This window comes from Dromaius novaehollandiae, chromosome 21 (assembly GCF_036370855.1).
Source record: "Dromaius novaehollandiae isolate bDroNov1 chromosome 21, bDroNov1.hap1, whole genome shotgun sequence".
In the NCBI taxonomy this organism is placed as follows: domain Eukaryota; kingdom Metazoa; phylum Chordata; class Aves; order Casuariiformes; family Dromaiidae; genus Dromaius; species Dromaius novaehollandiae.
Window position 1 is genome coordinate 4,479,019 of NC_088118.1, and position 21,147 is coordinate 4,500,165.

Below are 21,147 nucleotides of genomic sequence, written 5' to 3' on the forward strand. Positions count from 1 at the left end.
CCTCCGAGCGGCAGAAGCCTCCTCAGCAAGGAACAGGGCTTTACGCTGCATCTCAGGCTCAGCCAGGAAACCACCGCTCGGCTGACGCACACTACGAGAGCCGAAGGGTGCAGCCGTCCCCGGCTGCAGGAGCTGCCACGTCCACTCGTGCGGGCAAACCCCTGCCCCACGAGCACGGAGGGGCAAGCGAAGAGGCGAACAGTTGGATGTCAGCACACGCTGCTGACAGGTTATGACAAACATGGTTCTCTATCAAGGCAAGGCGATGAATTGTCATACCCAGTGTTAGAAGGACATCTCAAGCCAGTTGGGTTGGCCGGTATCTTCACGCGCACGCGGTCCCCCTCAAACGACTGGCTGAACTCAGTTCCTCCCATCCTCTGCCACGGGCTCCTTGGTCAGCCACGCTGACCTTCCCGAGCCTCAGCAGGCCTGACTCTGCCCTAATTCGTATTAACTAAATTACCTGACTTCCAAAAACTACTTGGTGTAAGACGAGGAAGGAGAGGGAAAACTCTGTGCACGTTCTGCAGAAGAGCCTCACAACCTTGCCATCGTAAGGGGGAAATGCCCCACCCGGGCTAAGCAAAGCCTGGGGAGCATCTCTGGCCCCCTCCGCAACTGCCACAGCAGGCTGTCGTCTGATTTTCCAGACTTCTTTGCCTTTCTCGTGCAATAATAGCTGATATCATTCAGTGTAAAGCACAACAACAGCCATTAAAAATGGTTATTAGTCTGGAACTGCTTTCCTAATGGGAAACACACATGCCACACTCTGGGAGCTCGATGTTTTTTTAATAGACTTCAAGGTAAATGCCACTGCGGCCCTTGTTTTTAAGGGGAGGGAGAGGCGGGTACGTTCCTTCCTTCGGCTGAGTTTTCCCCCTTAGGCAGAGCCCTGGGCGAGAGGTGGAGCAGCGGCACCTCCCCTCAGCAGGGACCGTGCCTCCGGGCAGGGGGACGCGCTGGCACCCCGGTGCCCTTCCTCGCCGCTGCGGCGGAGCAGAGCCGCGGCTCAGCACGCCGGCAGCCGCCTCGCCTGCCCCATCGCCCTCGCCCCGGCCGCCCCGCGGCTACCCTGGACCCTGGCAGCCCTGGGACCGGCGCGGGGTTCGCACCTTCCTGCACGGTGCCGTCCAGGCCCATCGCGGCTGTGCCTTACCCTTCCCTGCGACTTTCCGGATGCTGCTTCTAGAGTAGGAGATGCTAAAACGCTGCCTTGGGGAGGTGTAAAATAACACGCACCACCCTCCAGCAGACCGGAACGCTTCGGTGGGCTGCGGGACTCCACATCCCCATTCACAAGCAGCACTGGCACTTCAGAGCTTCAAGTGTTGTCTTCACTTCCCTCCCCTTCTCCTCCCTCTCCTCAATCTAGCCTTTAAAAGCAGCACCTGGGACCTCTCCAACGAAAACAGTGGCAGCGCGGTACCCACTGCGGGCTAAGGACACGAGAGCTGCGCGACCTCATGGAGCCACCCTGAATCCCCCGCACGTCCCCTGTCCTCAGCGCTTCAGCTCACCCAATAAAAGATATCCCCCTTCCTTACAAGCCTGTTTCGTTAACAGGGTATTTTATTTGCGGAGAATGTTTATTGCAGATCTGATGCTTGCCTGTGGGTTTGTTGTTGTTTTTGCTCCTTTCATCACCTTATAAAGGGCCACGTGACGATGGCGTGACGCTGAGACTTTTGACAGATGCAACATATGTGCAACAGTATTTATCATTTATTTAGCATGCTGGGTATAGCGGCTGGCAAGACACTGCCATGCCTGACTTAAAGGCTGCTGGCATTTCCATTAGGTACAAGCCCATCACGCAGGGGGTTAAGAATTCAGGCATTTCAAATCGCATCAGGCTGAATCATGATTCAAATCAGAAAAGCCAGTTTTTGGTTCACTACGGACTGCCAAAGCGGGGCTGGGGGCAGGGACTGATGGCAGGTCACGAACATGCTCCTTCCTTGAACTGCTGACCAGGCTAACGCAGCATAGCTTCTGTTTTGAAATAGTTGGGGGTGGGGGGTCACAGAAATTAGCTGTATTTCTCAGATACACGGTATTTCAAGGTGAAATTTTCCAAGGCGTTCGGACCCTGGCCTAGCTGCCCTGCTGCTGCTTACAATTTCAGCGGAAGCATGTATAAGCCAGGAGTCATCCGCTTTGAAAACCCCACCGCGAAGCGCCTGACAGCTACACCGCGAGGCGCACGTGCCTGCCAGGCAGCCACGTCCCCGTCCTCGAGAGCGGAGGCAGCCGGCGCGTGCCGAGGGCGCGGGGCAGCGGGGCCGAGCCGCCGGACCCCAGCACCCCGCGGTGGGCTCGAGAGCTCGCCTTGCAAACCCTCCGCACGGCCTCGCCGGCTGCGATGAGCACCAGCCTCCCTTAAGCCATCCTTGTGGGCCAGTTACGGGTTTAGCTATTCTTCCAACTTTCTTTTTTTGTTTGCAAGAAAAAAAAGGAAAAAAAAGAAAAAAGCAAAGAGACATGCCAGTTTACACCCAACCTACCTTGCCTAAAGAGCAATAAGAGCAGCCCCTTAGCTGCCGCCCAGTCCCCGCATTGCCTGCTCTCGCGGAGCAGCAACATACCACACATTTCACAACTGGGGCGCGAGCGAGAGATAAGGCCATTGGTCCGGGCACATGAAAGGAACGTGCTGGGTGTGGGGAGATGGTGCTGAAAGGCAGCGGGGCTCTGTACGGGCTGGGAAACGCTCCGGGAGGAGCGGGCTTGCGGGCGAGAGCACACACGTGTGAGGGAAACGTGCAATTTCTACCTCTTGCTCCTCTGAGGATCAAAAAGAGGTTAGCAAATGGGCCTAAGTTCTGGTTCCTCCTTGTTACATCTAAGCACACACGTTCATTAAAGAAGTCTGGCATTCAGGTAAAAGAAACGACGGCGTTGTCCAGCTTCCCACCAAGAGGGACACAGTTGGGGCAAACCTGTGATGGTTGTCACCGAGGTGACACCAAGGTCCTGCACGCCTGCAAAGGGGAGGGCAGTGTGTTCTCCCTGCAACTCTTCTGCACAAAATGCATCTCAGGGTAATATTTTCAAAGGCCTAGTCTGCATTTTGGAGGGCTTTCATGTGTGTTTGTTTTGAATAGCCTGGGTTTTGGCATCAGCGTCGAGGAAACCACACATTTTCACAAGCTTCCAAAGCGAAAAGCAACCTTAGCACTCATGAAATGCATGTAGTTTGAACCCCAAAGCATGCTTCCTCGGCAGAGGTCATTATTTGCTGAGAAAAACCTGAGAAAAATCGAGAAATATGAATTTGCAGCACAATACAGAACCTGCAAATTCTGATGCTTATTCTGGTCTCTACTGCTAATGCTTTACATGACCTTCAGCCAGTTCCTTCATTTCTTTGTGCCTTTCTTCCCCCTCAGACCCTGGCGTTGTACCCTCTGATTGAAACTCCAGGCTCTGAGCGCACTGCGCTGGGCCCATCACGCTTCTGATTTTGCTTGGTAGCTGCTTCTGAAAACCCCGATAAATGCCTATAAGCAATATTTCATTTCTGGGCCAGGATACTCTCTGACCAGAACTGGAAACTAGGAGATGTCTAATTATTGGCACCTGCTACTAATCATATCGATATTCCTAAGTATTAGTAAATGTATACTAACTATCAAACTAAAAGCCTCCCTCCGTAATTTTTTGTCTCGTTTTTAACATTAAAATTCAGGCCTGGCAAAAATGAGGGGTTTTGCCTTGCTGCTGTGTGGGAACGGCGGCCCAGAGCGTCAGGTGGTGGAACGGAGAGTAGCTCCTTTGTCTCGCATGAAAGAAACTATCCTGATTTACACCGCCGTAGCATCTGAGTCTTTGTTTAAAAGGGCCTCGCATAGATTTTTGTCGGCGATAAACTGGTAAGAAATGAGCTAAAAGTAGTCCGCTGTTCTTTTATTTTTAATATATATTTAAATGCTGCGTTTCTACCTGACAGCCGTTCTTCTGGGTGCTTTCTCCTCTGGGCAATGCGGTAGTGGAAGCAATACTTAAGCAGCAGGCTGACTACAAAGACGGTTGTACCAAAGCCTTGCATTTTACGAACAAAAGCAGCACATGAACCCCCCATATAAATGGTGTGGAGCATTTTCCTAAAATCAATCAGGCTCTATTATTCAGTTTAAGCCCAATCTCATTGTCTACGTCTTCCTCCGGAGGCCGATTTCTGCCAGGTAGAAAATTAAGTTTCCTTTACTTTTCTTCCCTACACAATTTTTCAGTGTTTCAGCACTGTTGTTCGGTGTGGGAAACCGACTTCCTGTCTCAATAAACAAGTGCACACAAGGCTTTTCTGGACACATAATGGGGTCTTTTTTTTTTTTTTTTTTTATTTTATACAAAAATCATTCCACACTTAACACATCAATGAAGCCACTTAAGCTCTACTGCATCTGAATTAAAGGGGGAATTGTGTGATCAAAGAGTGTGAAGGAACCACACATGGAGTTCTTCAGACACTTTACTTTTGTTACATTTGATACATAACAAACCCAATAAATATGCTTATCCCAGTAGCCAGTTTCATTATCTCATATCCTTATGTTTAAGAGCATTTCCTTTAAGAGCTTTTCTTCTTCCTTTGTTTTACAGCATCACAGTTTTGCGGCAGTTTATTTTAAATTAAGATGCTAAAAAGATAGAGAAAAGCATATTTTTTTTCAGGGTATGCTCAAGCAAAACCAAAAAATCCCTCTACTCTCCAAGTTCTTCATTGTATTTCCACTGAGCAGACTACATTTATTGCGCAGCAGAATACAGATAAATGTTTAGAAACCCTCAGAAAGGGGTCATGTAAGACAAAACTTCTGTGTGATACATGGAGGGAGGGGAAGGTTTCCTAAAATTCTCTTCAATAATTCTTTGCATTTTTGGCACTCTTCGCTACACTAAGTGACCAAATTGCCTACAAAAATGAAGATTTCATCTACCTTCCTGACCCTTGCAGTTCTGGGAATAATTGCAGGTTTGCAGTTAACAGCACTTCTCCAGAATTGCCTCAAAACGCCAAAGACTGGAAACTGCCCCTTTTCCTCTCGTTTCACATGGAAGTGACCGGTTTCTCCGGGCAGCGAAGACGCTGCACGGGCTGATTTTTGGAAGCGCTTATCATGCGCAGTCCAGGCTGAACGTCTGACCGGTCAAAGGGGCTGATCTCAGAGTAGCGCCGGCTGAACCCGAGTGGGACCTTGCTCGCTCCCCAGAGCGAGGCGGCGGCTTGGGACGGCGCGTCGGAGCTGCCCGCGGGCTGGACGCCGGGCTCCGGCGCTCGCGTGAGGGACCCGCGCCTGCACAAAGACCTCTAATCGGATTTCTGTTGGCAACTGTGCGCGCCCAGGACTACACACAATTTGGTCTACCGCAAATAATCACTGTAAAGCGCCCGCAAAACCTTCAAGGGAACTTATCTGGAAGTGAACGACAGGTGCTTCTGGCAGGGCTGCTCATTAATAGGTGTTTTAGAAAGTAACTTAAAAGAAAAACTGCCTTCACTTCTTTCTGTTTTCCCTATCTCCCCCCGCCTTCCTGCTAGAAACACTTGAGACGAGATCTTACATCCATCAAAATAGTGAGGCCAGAACTCGTTTTGGTAAACCTGCTCTCTTCCGCCAAAAATTGCTATCTTTTTTTTTTTTTTCCTCCTCTTTTCTAAAACTGGATGAAAATTTATCCTGCCCTAAAATCATGGCTTGAATTGACTGCATCTAAATGCATCTCACAGGCTCCTGAGTAGCAAAGGCAGTGGGGAAAGAGTACCTGAGCTACCAGGAAAAAATGTATTTTCTGCTCCGTTTCCCTCCCAGCATTAAATACATGCTTTACAGCGAGCGGGGCGGCTTACGGCTGCCTTTGTGCTTCACCCGGCGCTGTTTATCGCTTGCCACTTCCCAAACCAAAACAACTAAACAAAACACACCCCTGCCAACAGGGCAGAGCTAGGCCACGTCTCCATCCCTCCGCTCCGGCCGAGCTCCCTCCCGCGGCACCGGGGACGCAAGAGTGGCAGGACGTGACCCCGCGCAGCTCTGTAAGGCGGCGGGGCTGGGGACCACGAGCCACGCGAAGGGCCGTCCGCGGGGCGACGATGCCCTGCCGGCGGGGAGGGGGCCTCCCCGACAGCCCAGCGCGACTCAGAGACTCTCAGTCATCTCCAAAAACAACACCGGCCGTTTTTCACTTCGAAAAAAACCCAGTTCCTGGATTTGTTCGGGCTTTGTTTGATGATATTCCCAACTTGACCAGAAGGTGCCGAGCTCTGGCACCTGCTTGGCCGCAGCTTGGTCTCCCGCACGCGCTAGCACTGCTGTGACCAAAAACATCTGCGCGGTCAGTCCCTCAGCGGTACCCCACGAACGCCTTTCATAGCTCGGAGACATCGAACTGATAACAGAGTTTTCCAGCTACCATGTTTTCCACCACGAGTCTAACAACGTTCGCTAGGTTTTTCCCTGGAAATCCTGGAATCATGGAATTCCGTGAGAACATCCGTGTTCATTGCCTTCACCACCCATGGCGGAGGAGAAGGATCTCCCAGGACGCAACCCAAAGAGGGCCGACGTTTTCAAAAGCTGGAAGGCGGGGAGACTAAAGCCCATGTGATCTCACAGCCTCCTGTAAATCTCATAATTTAATCGCATGGTTTTAAGAGTCATGATGTTAGGCACCTGACACTTGAGGTCTGAATGCTTCACTTAGCAGTACTGCATCAACACCTCCTTGCTACAGAGCATAAAAATCGAGTATTTGGAAGAAAAAAAAAAAAAAAAACAGGATCAAAACCAGGAGCCTGGTTACCACTAAAAACTAATGGTAAAAAATTGGCAGAAACACCCATGCTTACCCTTGGTTTGCATCGCCTGGGGAAACATTTATTTGTATTAGTGCTATCTGATCCCCTCCCCATGAAATTTTCATCATTCAGTTTTCTCTTCCTCCACCACTTCTCTCTGGGAAAACCCATAACGCTCATTAAATCCAAATTCAAGAAGTATTTAGCAGCCAACAGCTGGTTGGCAAAAGGCTGCTCTAACTCCTGTTAGCCCCTGCATCCCATGAGTTGGTGCTGTGAAATATCTATATCCCATGCATATTTGTGTTATCATATCTAACATGATCTAGTTGAAACAAATAGGAAGAATATAAGGAATACTAAATGCATTTTTAGTCTCTCAGGTTTTTCACAATTGATGTCCTCCTCCTATTTTGGTCTTTTGTCTCTTTCTTTTTTTTTTTTTTTTTTTTTTTTTTTTTTTTTTTAAATAGGCACTTTTTAAAGGTGAAGGTACTGGGTGTGGTAATCCAGCAGCATTAGTGATTCTAGTCACCTTTCCCTTCTGACAAAATATGATTTGGGGAGAACTAATAGAGGAATAATCAGATACCAGCTTTTAAAAAGCAGCCCGATTACAGGGATTTGAGGAAAAAGTGAAAAGGTTCTAAAATCTGGCTGAACTCCTTGCCAAAATACTTTAACAATAATGAAACAAAGTGGCATTTACTTTAATCTGTTTAAAAAAAAAGAAAAAAGAAAAAAAACTAAGAAGAGAGATCACAAAGACTCACTGATGCCTCACTGCAGATATTTGGTCTAGCAATACACTGCACCTAAGGATTAAACCAAGTCCCCACACAGAAATTTTTAGTCTTGATTTAAATTGTGAGACCAATTTCAAAAAAAAGAAGTGGATATTTAAATGAGGCAGTTCGGTTTGTCCTGTTATAAAAAAATAATGTCTCTCTAGTTGCAAATGTTTACAAGCATTAATTCAGCTAAGCTTAAAAACCACACTGGGAGGAATGACCAAAAAAAAAAAAAAAAAAAAAAAGACAACCTCTTTTTCAGTACATAAAGTAAGAAACTAATGTCTACGGGCTAAAATAAAAATATTGTACTGTCCACTATGCAGATAGAGATCATTTTTCATTGGTTTTGATGCAACACTGGAATATTATTTATGCATATTTATTTCAGTTAGTCATTTATTTCAGCTTTTCATATGGTTTCTGACAGCATTTAAGAAGGTATCTGCATAGCTTTGGGACTTCAGATTTGCTATTCACAATTTACACTGGTTCATTCAACTCCATAAGTCCAGAACTGGTAATTATGAGCTGTAGCCATTGCTTCTTATGCAGGAGAAAATATTACTCTAATTATCAGAGAATGTCCTTCTGCTAGTACTTTCTTTCTAACTTCAGGCATTCATGGGTAGCTTTAAGAAAAGGTTATGTATGTACCTAATTTTATCCAAGTCAGTTTTACTTGAGATTTACATAGCAATAGATGCTTTGACAGATTATTAACAAGAAGTTATTGCAAATGCCAAATCAATAGTTCCATCTAATACAACTAGTTGTAGGGCATGCAAAATACAAGAAGAGCAGGGCACGTGCTGCTGCTTTCCACTATCCACCAAAGCAAGGAAGAATCAAAACCTTTCCTATTCCTAAAGATGAAAAGTCTAGCACTGCTTCAAAACAAAGCTCCCAATTCGGGGGCTCTCCCAAGAAATGCTGAACCTGCAGTAGTGTCTCACCACGAAGTCGAAGCTGCCCTGCCCAAAGCCACCTTAAGGCCATGGTCCCATGCCGAAATGGGCCCCAGCAAACCCAGTGCCAGCAAGGATCACTCGGCAAGAAGTACATAGTGGTCCTACTATTGCCCCTGCAAACCAAAAACAAAAATAGCCTGTTTTTCATGCCTGGTGGCAACTTGGGATCCAAAATCCTCCTGCTTGGCAGAAAAGATATTCCAAAGACAACATCCGCGTCATCTCTCTCTATACTAATACAGAGGCTGTCAGGAAAACCCTGCCCACCAACCTCAGCCACTATGATGGGACATGAAAAGTACTTTCTCAAGCCAGAAAGACCTAAGAAAAGCAGGATCTAGAGTTAACACATTCAAGTGAAGCAAGTAGGAAGCAGCACAGCCCTTAGGGCCACCATCCCCTTCCACTAACACCGTGTTTCAAATGGCAAATTGTATTTTGTACTAGATGCAAATTCCTCATAGCTCCATGGTATACCCAGCCCATGAAAGTAGCTGAAAATCAGGCCAAAAATCTGGAGGTTATAGTGTTATAGACCACAACAATCAGCTGCACATGAGAGAAATGATTTGATCATCTTGCCAAAAACAGATAAAAATTATTGCTTCTTGCTTGATTTAAAAATCCAGATAATCCAAATGAGATTTTGACTTGCCCAGCCAACTTCATTGCTCCAATGGTACCACTAGACTATTTTCACAGCATTCAACAGAAGAAGCCACCATCACCCTACTGTCCCTACCTGCAGATATTCCCCTCAACCTCCACATTTGCCTTGCTTTCACTCAGTTTCCACTAATTTAAAAAGATCCTAATGTTCAGTTTCTGTGTCATTTACTTTTTATTTCTTAGGGTCAGGAGTGCTATGTAGGAACATGTCCACATCACGCTCCTGCCAGAGCGCAGCTAGGAGCAGCGGACAAGGTGTCCCTCCACCAGCCTCCCCTGGAGCCGGTGTCCGAGGGCATTTTCACAGCACACTTGTTTGTTTGGCTCCCTCAAAAGCTGGAATCATTTTCGGACATGGATACCCAGCCTCCTTCGGCATCTCAAGAGCTTTTAGTGGTGAACCCGCACACGTATCTTCAGTTTAGCTGCCTCCGAAGAGGAATGGAAGGTAACTGGGAGGAAGGGGAACTGCGGATCACAGCTCTGACCTCTGAAATCAGCTTAGAAAAGCTGGCAGATAAGCCAGAGTCTCTTCACCAGATCTAGACCTTAACCTTCAGTGGCGCCATCAAGAACAATGATATTACGTGCAAAAATAGTACAGAAAAATATACTCTGTATATATATGTGGGGGAAGGAGACAAATAGTCTGAGCCTTCCTCTAGCTGTCCCACCGCTGCCTCTCACTCAGGAAAGCAGTGGTCGTTGCAAGGAGTGATTTGCAGCACAGGATATAACTCATCACGAGCAAAAGTCGGAATCTGAGCCATGACATTTTAATTTCAGACATATTCAAAGGTAACAGAGTCGCTCTGTCCTGCCTGAACTTTAGATAAGCACACATCATGCCATGGTTTTAGTCTACTCGCAGCATTCTTCAAATTTGCACGGCAGTAGGAGGAAAGCGAGAGAGGAAGAAAGAGGGAGGGAGAAAGAGAGAACTTGGTTTACAGGAGGTGTTTTATTGTGGCGATACCCAAAGGCTGGATTCAATAAAACCTCCATCTGGCTCTCACACAGAGCAACCTCCTCTAAGACCTCGCAGCAGCCCTCCTCACCTCCAGAGTCAATGTTTGGAGGCTGGCGAGAGCTCGCATGGACCTCCCTCCGGCCACGCAGGACAGGGTTTTCACTGAGTCAGACCCATAGCAAGCATCTCGCTGACTTACACTTATTTCGGAGATTAAGGGTGACTTCGAATTTAGAGGATGTGCCAAGTGTGCTTTAAAAACTTGGCTTCAGAGAGTCAGCTGTCCCCCGTGTGCCAGAGCACAAATGAAGCCGAAGGAGTTGCTGAAACACGGCGTGTAGAGTTTACTGAGCGGGGCTCCTCGTCTCGGGCTGTGGAGGGGGCCATACAAGCTGTTTATGGGGGTCTCTTATGGCCTTACCGGCTACAAATACGTTTCCACCCGCCCAACTAAGCCTTCCGTCAACAACTTTTTTGGTGGCTGTGTCAGAACAAGGGGTTAAAAAAGCTCAGAAACACATAAAGCGCTCTACCTCTGCCCTTATTTTCTGACCTGTCACACACTCAGGTAGCAAGACTACAAGCACAAAATAAAAGCCTAGAAAGACAGGGAGATAAATGATCCACACGTCAATAGACAGAACCAATTAATTAGATAGATCTGATAGATGTCCAGTCCTTTCCCAAGTAAAACAAATATTGACTTCCAGGCACTTTTTCCCCCCTTGTATTGTAGGATTTGATCAATAAATCTTGTCTAAAATACATCTTTTAATCACGCAGTATTTTAATTTTGGAGTAAGTTAATTCTTCCTTTGTTAATTCCCATATAGCCTTTCCTCCGCCTGAAAGTGCATTTTATAGCTGGCATTTTGGCTCCCATTTTGTTTCATAGCAAAGACGCACAGACAGACAATAACAAAAAAACGTATTCCGTTCCTAACAGATAACACTCGTGTCTTGTTACAGAATTTTCAGGCTGTAAATCAACTTGAAAAGCTAATTTAAGGATATTCACTTGCACTATTCGGGGCTGTATAAACATTCCAAATTCCAATTTTTCATAAAGACATATGCGAACATTTAAAAGGGATTTAAAGAGCCATTTTGCAGTTAAGAAGATCTAGCTTTAGCATTTTATTTTTCTCCAACAAGATTATCATGTAATATTAATATACAGAAAAAATATTTTCAGTGCCTCTATGTATTTATGAGGTCCTAAGGGAGCGCAGGATTCTTTTAGCTGAAAGGAAGGCTGGAAGAAACTGCAGGAATGAGACCGACTGTTGAAACATCAAATACATGACAGAATTCGTTCATACACCGCAATTTCTGCCAAAGTGCCGTGGTGTTGGTTTTCACTGTATCTGCTAGTTTAATTGTTTCTGCCTGTTCATTTCTTTGTCCGCCGAAACCCCTAGCCTAAGGGAGATCTGAAAATCAAAAGGTAGGGCTGAGGCTGAGCAGGAAATGAACACTGGTGTTGCGGCGTTATTAAAGCAAAAAGTAAAAAGTTCAGAAGTGGCTCTAGGACCTAGCGTATTAGTAGATGCTTTAAGTGCCATCTCCTTCGCTCCCTGCTCTTTTTGTCGTCGTGCTGCTGCTGCAAATAAATCCGAAAGCCGCGTCGCGCAGCGTCCTAGGCTTGCAAATGTGAACGGGTAAGAATGCGTCCCCTGGAGACTTTCCCAGCCGGCGAGCACCGAGTACCGCTCTAATGAAAAGATCTGCATTTGATTTGGTGCAATCACAACCGTATATTTTCCCTGTGTATCCCTTACCCATGTGGGAGTTTGTGTAGACAGAGAGCTCGAACGCAGAAAGAGAGCAGCGCACGGGTTTCTGCTCGCGGCGGGGGGGCGCAGACCGAGCGCCCCAAGGCGAGAGCACCCCAGCCCGCCGGCTGCGGGCAGCCCGGGGGACCCCCTTAACGAAAATAAACAGAGCTCACGGCAGAATCCGCGCGAGGAGTTTTCTTCCCCTTTTTTAAGTGCACTCTATCTTTCTCCTCCACTATCTCTCTTCCCTTTTCTCTGATCTCCGGGACAAAAGATTCAACAATCAGAGATTCAAAACCCAAGCAAGGAGGATATGTACTTAAAATACCACATGGCCAATAAAACCTATTTTACAACATATCCCACCTTTAACAAGCAAATTGACCAATGTAAGCAAAAACTCTGACCCAAAATCCTTTTATAAAATAGCCCAAACCCCCTCAATTACAGCTAGCCAAACAACTAAACAGTTATCAGAAAAATACTCAGACTTAAAAAAACCCGTAATACCGGGCATTTCAACATATAAATGCGTTCACTAACAATAAAAAGTACGAGGCCACGGATTTCAGGAATTAATTTGGGTTATTTCAAATGGCAAAGATGAGGTAGGCAAAATAACAAGCAATTACCTTTTCCTGCCTTTGAAGAACAATGAATTTGGGACTGGTCCAAGTTCAGAAAGAGTGATTTCACCTTTTATGCTCAAAGAAACCTCCACCTTTTTAACACATACAACATACATATACATACATACCCTCATGATATATAGGTACTTTTTACCTACATGCACTTTTCTGTATTCCATAACACTTGAAGGCTTAATTAAGGATAAAATTCAATTATTTATTACGTAGCCTGCTAATTATTTTTGAAGCTCTATAAAGAGAGCAGGAAAGCTAACCAACACAAGGCATAATTAAGCAGAAAGGCAGCATTTGTGTGGTCACTTGGTGGATTCAACATGCAAAACGTTTATCATTTAACCATTTCCTTTATATTGTGCATCAGGGTAGAAGGGCTTGAAAGCAAGGCAGAATTACAAATTTGACTTAAATATATTTTTGAGGAGGAAATATCTATTTCTATGAGTATCGACAATCGTTTTAGTGGATAATAAGCAATGTTAAATAAAACATGTAACTAAATAGGCATTAAAGGCCTTTTACATACTTGGAAGAAAAGAAAACAGTTTTTTTCTTTTTTTTTTCTTTCTTTTTTTTTTTAATGCTGCAGACTGCAGGCATTTTGGTCTATCTCTGTCAAGTGCAATTCTTTCTTGATGAATGACAAGGTACGATAATAGGCTGCCGTTACCAGGGCAACCAGACAGCAGAGCTGTGTGCCTTGAATTTTGTCATCTGAAAATGAAACCAGAAGCAAAAGAAAAGCTGAGAATCTAGCGACAGATTAACTCGTGGGGGGGGCGAGGGGGGCGAGTGCGGGAGGAGGAAGCAGAAAGCAGGGGGGGAAGGGGGGTAGGTTACAAGCAATTAAAATTACTGTAATATGCGGTATATGTGTGTGTGTGTGTGTTGCAATTTCAGCCATCGTTTGTCAATGGGCTTTATCTTTGTTTCCACAGCCACCGCTCTTTGTTCCAGAAATATATAGAAAGCTTTAAAAAGTACCTTTCGTTTATGGGCCTCCTCCAGCGCGTCCACCTCTAAAATAGGTGTCTTTTCCATGCCGCTCTCTGCCCTGCTCCCAGCAGCACCAGCAGCACCTCCACCCAGTGCCTCCCAGTTGCTGAGCAGCTGCAGCCAAGGGTGGGGCCCTACCCCACTTGTGTGCTCTGGGCAGGGTGCAGCTGCCCCGGCTAAACAAGCCCCCAAACCCACCTGCCCCCGTGGAGGCAGAGCAATCAGGACTAGTGCTGATGGAGGGTCCTCGGTCAGCCCCAGCCACGCGGAGACCGAGTTTGGTTCAAGGGCGCCAAGTTTGAGGGCGTTCAGCAAAAGGCTCTGCCTCCTCGGGGGGCAGAAAGGCTGACGAGGAGCCGGTTGCAAAGGCTCTGACCTGGGATCGGCCTTCGGACCGCGGGATGTTTGGGTGTGGGCTTGGTTCAGGCTGGGGCCTTTTGGAGACGAGCTAAAACTGTAGTTGGCTATCTGCTCGTTTGCACCTCAGATTGGAGCAAAATAGAAGCACAACACAAACGAGCCTTGGGTTTGAAAAAAATAGCTAACCTGCAAAGCTGAAGCACTTGATGCACAGTAAAACATACCCACCAGCCTTAAGACCTCCCGAACACACAGTAACAGTCATAGCTGAGACAAAAACTCCGTCTGCTCAAGCCATATTAACCAAAGCAGTATCAGGTTTCCTCAGCAATGTAACCTGAAACCTCATAATATTCGTGTTTCAGAGTCACCCTCTGTCCCTCTGGCAAAATTCCCCATGATCCCTACGTACTGGGGGTGAATCATTAGGCTTCACTACCTAAGAGGTAGGTATTCCTGCCAGCTGGAAAGATGGGGAACGTGACACAGAGAAATCTTGCGTGAGTCAGGCCCCTTTGAAGTCAATGGGACTCTTTCATGTTACTTCAGCTGGGTTTGGACCAGGCTTTAACCATCTCCCATAGGTCAGAGGAGTGCACCGTGAAAGGGGATGTGGTGCTCCTGACTCACAGCTTCAGGCCTTGATAAGCCAAATTTCGTCCCAGCAAGCTTTCTCTTAATAAAATGATATCAAATGTAGCTTATTCAAGTAAATGAGAATGCACAGAATAAATGTTGCTTGAGCAAATTATTCCACCTTTGCACAGGGAAAAAAAATTCACACTCTAAGCGTGTCAGTCGTAGAGATGACACAGGTGTTCTTGAAATAGGAACTCGTAATCTGTGTATTTCAGTGGGAAAATCAGTGCCATCATCTTAAGGTATCTAAAAGAAGCAACCATCCTTAATGTTGCTCCATAGGCACCCAACATAATGGATTACAGAAGAATGGTCTAATTTGGGGTTTCTTAACTGTCCTTGAATATTTTCCACTGAAAAATGAAGTGATCTTTTTCTCAATATCTTCACTTGGGTGATTGACTTTTTTACCATGACAAGTCCAGGACATTTCAGTTATAATGATTTATTTTCGCTTGACTAGCATGCTATGACTGTGCCTACACGGCACTGCAGAGGGGAACCCCTGCTAGCTCTGGCATCAGAAGCAGTCTAGTTGCATCAGCAGCTTTGCTCCACATGGGCTAATTAGCTTTAGTTTTCAGGCAAGAACATTGCAATAAGTACAGTTACGCTAGGTTTCGGAGCCAGATCATCATCGTCTACATGTGACATGCAGCTTTTGCTCACAGCCTGCACAGGTACGAGGAACCCAGCAATTGCTTTTGCAGGCTGAAGGAGTGATCTGGCTACTTGGTTTGCCAGTCTTGGCAAGGCTAAGGCAGCTGTATGGAGTACAGAGAGCATGAGTACTTATTTTAAAGATGGGAACTGAATTAAGATGTCCATAGTTTCAGAGCCATGTCTCGACCACTAGACCATCCCACTGCTAGTTTATAATCTTCTTTCTGTGTACCTCTGTGTTACCTCTGACTGGAGCTGAATCATTGCTCTTTTTATCCCTGGTAAGTCAAAGGAGCCATGGAAGAGCATCTAGAGTTTACTTGGCCTCATGCATCCATCAGCAAAATGTCAGCTAATTTCCAGTCGTGGGATCCTTATTAGCAGTGATGATGGAAGAGGCACAAGGAAGAAGGCGGAGTTTTCAAAACCCTCCATTGAGTCTGGAGAGGTGACAGCTCAACAAATCACCTTTAGATCTGTGAACTCAGCAGATTGTTTCTGGAAGTTGTTGAGAGAAAATAAATATGGAAAACCACAATGTCATTTCTAAGAGTCACTTCTCAGAGTCTGACCACATTTTAAGTATCTGTTAAGTGATGTCCTTTCTCCTACCATGTTTCTCGCCAAAACCAACGTTGTATCAATCTTCTGACAAAGGGAAGTTTGACACTGGGATTCCAGACACCAAAACAAATAATACCACCTACGGCCCTCATGAGTCACAAAACTCATGCAATTTTTCAAAAAAACTGCTAATTTTTAGTATCAGAGGCTCAAAAAAAGGAAATAACTCAGCAAGGTTTTTCCATTTGTGAATGATCGTGTGTTCACAGGAGGAAATGATTTATAAAATCCTGATGAAATAACACAAATAAACACATCTTTGTATACTTAATGAATTCAAACCCAAAAATCAAGTCTGACCCCTATGACGTTTGCATCTGGACTCAAACGGACTGCAGTCCAAATCTAGACGGCACGGCTCGGCCTCGTGGACACACCCTGGGAGAATTATATGCTTGTGAAAAGTTGTATAGCTTTCCTTAATTTCCGTGGGGTTTGACAGACCTGAGTTCCTCTGCTGTGCTTCAAGCTAGCTGGATGCAAACCAGCTCTGGCCTTCGTTTGTATATCCTGATACGTTAACGCGGCTGCATGGTTTCCAGACCACAGTTGGCTCGGTTTGGCCGGCTCTGGACGCAGACAAGAGAAGCTTCTCTCTCCTTGCACCTGCCTATGCAGGTAAGTCCTCCTCTGCTGCCTGCTATTTGCGGAGAGCCAGCTCAGACAGGTCTCTGCTGGGCAGGCCCACAGCAAGCTCGCTCAAAAGCCCTTCCTGAAAACTATCCCAGGAACGAATGCCGCATCTGTAAAAGCGAGACTGGGGAATGTGGTTCTTTTGGAGAGAAGCAATGCTAGGCTTAAATACATGGCATCTGGATACTCCGGTTATGGGTTCATTAAAATGTATTTGATTGCTGGTATTAAATGAGAGCCTTCGTAGTGCTTCTTACTCATTCAGAGTGCAGTTGTCCAATAAATTATTTTGGAAATGGCTTTAGACTTTTGCAATAATAGGTTTTTGGCAAGCAATGGGACTCTTAAAAGAACCACTTTATCATTATGAGAAGATCATAAATGAGAGTTAACTCGCAGATATGGCCGTTTGCTAACCATCAGAGGTAATAACAAAATATGAGCCAGCTTTAAATGGACTGCCAAGGAGGAAGCTAGGGAAAAAAACCTGCCACCAATCCACAGTAGACCAACAAATGGAGGCAAAATGTACTACACTCTGTAATCCAGCAGATCCTCTTTCTGTCAAATTCTATTGACACGATAATTTTTTTCCTTTGAGAAAAATCATAGGCAGAGAGAACTGTCTTATGGGCCTTATCTCCAGTGGACATGGAGAGCAATTTACTCCTCCTCTGCGTCTGTCTTTTACATAGCTGAAAGCAGTTTTCAAGTTTCACTTTCAGCCTTTTCTTCTCTTGACTAAAAAGAAATCTGGTTCTCTCAGCTATTTTTCCCAGAAGTCATGATTTCCGAGCCCTGAACCACTCTTGTTGCTTTCCCAACAGAGTCGATGGTCCATCTCATTACTGAAGCGTGGATCCGAAAGAAGACACTGTCCTGCACCCAAGGCAGGCCGCTGTTAGGTAGAAGGGCATCGTTACTGCCCATTGCTTTTTTTATGGCACTCCTGTTTATATACTCTGATATGATGAGACTGCTGACTCATACTGAGATAGCTGTGACTATTTATATCAAGAATATGCCAACTGCTAGTCTTCATACGTGAAAAAATGGACTTTCAGAAATAAAGCAGCGTTCAGGAAAATGGTGAGCAAAAGTGAATCATTTGTTCATGAAAACGTGCTGTTCTGAAAGCTAACTCTCAGATGCCAAGGAGACGGGGACTATGGGGATGGAGAATTGAAGCAGTCAGGCTGTAGTGACAAAGGAGACCAAATATTTGGAGTACGACAAGGAACAGCCTATTCAGTCAACTTACCTGTTTTCATAACAGTTGGAGAGTCTCCTAGAGCTACTTTGGGAAGTGGGTGGGGGGTTAGGATAGCTGTCACACTTTGATAAGTAGGCCACTCAGTTATGAAAGATTAAGGCCAACGATGCAGCTGCAGTGTATATGGGACTCCCAGGAGTGAAGATCAAAATTTCTAGGAAAACCATAGTAAAGCATGAAAACCAAACTTCCTACCAGGAATTTAAGCATGAATGGGCCACGGTAACTTTCAGCCTCACGGCCAGAGGTTGAAGACCTCAGTAAAGGCTTTTGGAGGGTCTGTGCCAAGCTCAGATAGCCCTCACTGAAAATAGACAGGAAAAAAGGGGTTCCTTCTCGTCCAAGCAAACAGGATCAGCTTTGCAGGCTGGGGAACTGTGCTAACAAACCAAGTGGAGATACAGCTTCAATATTTCTTGGCATCTTTCTCCTATAAATATGAAGACCACAAGACTTTATTTAAAAAAAAAAAAAAAAAAAAAAAAAGCCCAGAGGGCTCTTGTCTGTTTGTAGCCATGTAAACCGCTGCTCATCAGCGAGTCTTTCTGGCCAAAGAATTAGAGCCGCATTTCCTTCCTGGCCCCATTTGTTAAAGATTTTGTCTCCGCTGCTTCACTACGCTACGGCTGGCTGGGACTTCATAGGATGTCAGAGGTATGGGAAATCCCTTCCACAACAGGGCAATATTTCCGCGCTCCAGCAGCGTGCAGGAGAACCAGGTACACCAGCCGGAGGGTCATGTTCGGTTTATTGCAGCACCTCTGCACATTCACTACTCGAGCGTTAAAACCTATAGCTACTGATGGCATCTTGGCTGCTTTTCCACTGCTGTTGATAGAGTCATGTTATTACCTTAGCCCTTTCCCTCACTCTGCCAACGACTTAATGTGAAACTTGGGGCAAATTATTCAATTTTCCTGTCGTTTGGTTTCTGTGCCTTTAAAATGGGGGTTTTAATAATTATTATATTTACCCTACAAACTATAACACGGCCATTAGGCCCATCTAATCTGAACATCTGGTATTCTATTGCTCATTACCACATTGTAACCATTAAGTTTGTGGAAATATGGTATGTAAGTAGTAGGAACGAGGTCTGGGCTGATGTTCTGGTCAGAGGGAACAATAAGGGGAACACTGGGGAGCTGCTTTGGCAATGGTACTTCTCACTTTTCAAATCCCAGCCTCATTTAATTAACTTTTCTAAAGCATGTGAAGAAAGAAGGGTGGAACATTAAGCTCTGCTCATGGATTTGTTCTGACTGCAGCAGAGCTTTGCTCAAAGACTACTTCCAGCAGCTGCTTCTCATTGCAACTTTCACTGGACGGGCATAGGAGCAGCATCTCCCCCTAAAAATGCCAGCACAATTGCATGCGCTATCACTTCTTAATCAGGGTTTAAAAGTCCTGTTTGGAAAAGACAGTTTAATGTGAAGTGGAGCATTTTAAGCAGGTTAAGAGGAGGCATTTCTCCACCCTCCGTCAGTGCTGGCAGGGTTGGTCAGCAGGACGTAAGAAAGCCAAGTTCTGCCCTCCATTGCAGCTATGCTGCAGAGACCTCTTCTACCCCATCCGGGGGTGGGGGGGGTCACTACAAGTACCTTATCAGTGACCCTCAGTTGTGAGAGTGAACTGCACACAACTGGCTTTCTATAATTGAGGCCAGAGTTTATAACAGGAGACATACCCCTCGCTGGCTGGCTTTCCCCCTTTCCCACATTTTTCTCCTTCTGAGTTCTCGCTCTTCAAGTCACTACCTCATATGATCTTCCAAAATGTCTCTTACCTTGGGAAAAGGAGCCAGATTTAATAGTCCCCCTTCTTATACCCCAGACCTACCTACTGCAAGAGTGCACCAACCTTACCCCCAGGAGTGATTTCAGTTTTGCCACTAGCTCTGCAGCAGTGAGGTGGCCAGAACCAGAGAGGCTTCACACCGAGGTATCCAAGGCTCAAGCATCATTACAGCAGAGAGCTGGGATAGCAGGCCGTGTAGCTAGGCTCAATCTAGCCAGCTCAAGTAGCATTTCAGCCAGGACATATAACACAGCCCTTACCATGATCTGGCTCAGCAGGAGCCCTATATACTTGGTCAAGTGACCAGCTCAAGCTAATATCTATGCCATTTCATTTTCATCCCACCTGTGCTATTGAGAATTACATTAGCACTGGTAACCCCACCCATAATATCGTCACACCTCCACCTGCAGCAGAACCACACCTTGTGAGGACTTTCCAGCACACCGGCCATCCACAGATGTCATCATAGGTGGCATCGTTTTGTTTCCTCCAGTTTTATTCAATGCTCTTCCTCCTCCCATTCCTGCAGAAACCAGTCTTTAACTGGGTGCACAGAAAGATTTCATCAGCAACTTTCAGGAGAGCTAGAATGATTTACATTAGCTGAGGACCGAACCAGAATATGTTTAGCTTTAGTCCCCTGTTTCAGAAACAACAATGTTATAAATAATCCTTTTATGTTCATACATCTTGTATAAATATCTGAAACATGTATAAGACCAAGGAGAAGAGGGAATTCATTAAGGTGGTCCAGGGGAATCTTACTCTGAGTAATAAAGGCCTACTTAGGAGACTTAAAATTATTTTATCCTCCTGCTTTTAGTAAGAAAAGGAAAAAATAAGCTAAATATAAGGAAAATTTTCCAGACAATGATAGCTATTAGTTTGTGGACATGAATTCCTGAGGAACTCATGGGGGCATCGCTGTGTTAGTCCAACTGTCCTGAAACATGCACTACAGTGATTCTTCAATGTTTTACTTAAAAATTCCCACTAGGCCAGATCCAAAGTCTGAAATCAGTAGTAGTCTTTCAATAGAGTTCAATGGACTTTAGGGCAGGTGCCATATGCTCATTATTTCAAATAAATAAAAGGGAGAAATAGTGAGTCAAAATGGGACACTGGCAGTGGCTTTAATAAAATCTCCCTAATTTTTGAGAGACCTGTTTAGGCCAACCTTCCGAGACAAAGCAGTGCATGCATTGAATTTTCGTTTCAGTTACGTCATGTCACACTGATTTCATCTGGTTACCGCATGTTATTGGTGGGAATGTAACTTGATGCAACTCAGTACAGCTTGTGGCATACCGTGATTTATTACAATTTAAATGATAAAGCACCCAAGAATGCTTGGGCAATTGGATTACTCCATTGACTGCATGTTCAGACATCTATTTTTAGAAAAGAGATGTCAGTTAGTGCAATGGAATATTAGCTGGACTGATCCATCGCTACCGAAGGGCAGGGGGAGCTTCCCTTATCACAGAGCACTGCTGCGTGTTACCTCCCAGTTTCATCCTTTTTAAGA

At 45.5% G+C, this 21,147-nt stretch overlaps 1 long non-coding RNA gene across 1 annotated transcript; it reads left to right on the forward strand.

The window, feature by feature from the left end:
* The first annotated feature begins 15,756 nt into the window (after positions 1-15,756).
* Positions 15,757-17,633, forward strand: LOC135330499 (uncharacterized). The gene is made up of 2 exons (XR_010392508.1): positions 15,757-16,531; positions 17,374-17,633. It is a non-coding gene; the product is annotated as an uncharacterized LOC135330499 (long non-coding RNA).
* Positions 17,634-21,147: the final 3,514 nt, after the last annotated feature.